Raw genomic sequence first — 1,546 nt, 5'->3', positions numbered from 1 at the left:
AAAATCTAAGAAGATTGAAAGATCTCCCATGCTCCTGGCTAGGCAGAATTAATATTGACAAAATGGCTATACTACCAAAAGCGTTACACAGATTTAATACAATTCCTATTAAAATCCCAATGACATTCTTCTTAGAAATAGAAAAGGCAATCATGAAATTTATTTGGAAAAATAAGAGACCCAGAATAGCTAAAGCAATCCTTAGCAAGAAAATTGAAGCAGGAAACATCACAGTATCAGACCTTAAACTATACTACAGAGCTATAGTAACAAAAATGGCATGATATTGGCACCCAAATTGACTTGTACACCAATGTTAAATAATAGAAAACACAGAGATAAACCCACATAAATACAGTTATATTAGACAAGGGTGCCAAAAACATTCACTGGAGAAAAGATAGCCTATTCAACAAATGGTGCTGGCAAAACTGGAAATCCATATGTAGCAAAATGAAATTAAACCTCCCTCTCTCACCCTGCACCAAAACAAATTCAATGTGGATCAAAGACTTAGACACTAGAACAGAGACTCTATGCCTAAGAATAAAAATTATGCTCAAATCTTCACCACATCAGCCTAGGATCTGACTTCCTTAACAAGACTCCTAAAGCTCAAGAAGTAGAATCAAGAATCAACAAATGGGGTGCATTTAAATTAAAAAGGTTATTATCAGCAAAGGAAACAATAAAGTGAGAGAGCCTATAGATTGTGAGAAAATCTTTACCACATGCACCTCATATAAAGCATTAATCTCTAGGATATATAAAGAACTCAAAAACCTTAACACCAAAAAATAATAATAATAACCCAATCAATACATGAGTTAAGGAACTGATCATGCAATTCACAGAAGAAGAAATACAACTGATCAACAAATGTATGAAAAAGTGTTCAAAATCACACATTTTGAGAAATGCAAATCAAAACTACTCTAAGATTTCATCTCACTCCTGTCAGAATGGCAGTCAGCAAGAATACAGGCAACAGTAAATATTGGCAAGGAAGTGGTGAAAAAGGTACAGTCATACATTGCTGGTGGGACTGCAAATTGGTGCAACCATCATGAAAAGCAGTATGGAGAGTCCTCAGAAAATTGGGAATGGAACCACCATTTGAACCAGCTGTCCCACACCTTGGTTTATACCCAAAGGAGATAAAATGAGCATACTACAGAATTGCAACCACATCAATGTTTATATAAGCTCAATTCACAATAGTTAGACTATGGAGCCAACCAAGGAATCCCTCAATAGATGAATTGATAAAGAAAGTGTGGTATATATACTGAATTGAATATTACTCAGCTTTAAAGAAGAGTGAAATTATGGCATTTGCCATAATTTGGAGCTAGAGAATTTCATGCTAAGCAAAATAAGCCAATCCTACAAAACCAAAGGCCAGATGGTTTCTCAAATATGTGGATGCTAATTCACAAGAAGGCGGGGGGCACTAGGGAAGAATAATATTACCTCAAGTTAAATTTCTACAACTAGTGGAATAACAGATGAGTAATTGGGACTCAGACCACATGGAAGTGTATGT

The sequence above is a fragment of the Urocitellus parryii genome, chromosome X, assembly GCF_045843805.1.
Source record: "Urocitellus parryii isolate mUroPar1 chromosome X, mUroPar1.hap1, whole genome shotgun sequence".
NCBI classification, from domain to species: Eukaryota; Metazoa; Chordata; class Mammalia; order Rodentia; family Sciuridae; genus Urocitellus; species Urocitellus parryii.
The sequence above is the reverse complement of the archived record's forward strand: the minus strand, read 5'-3'. Positions refer to the sequence as shown.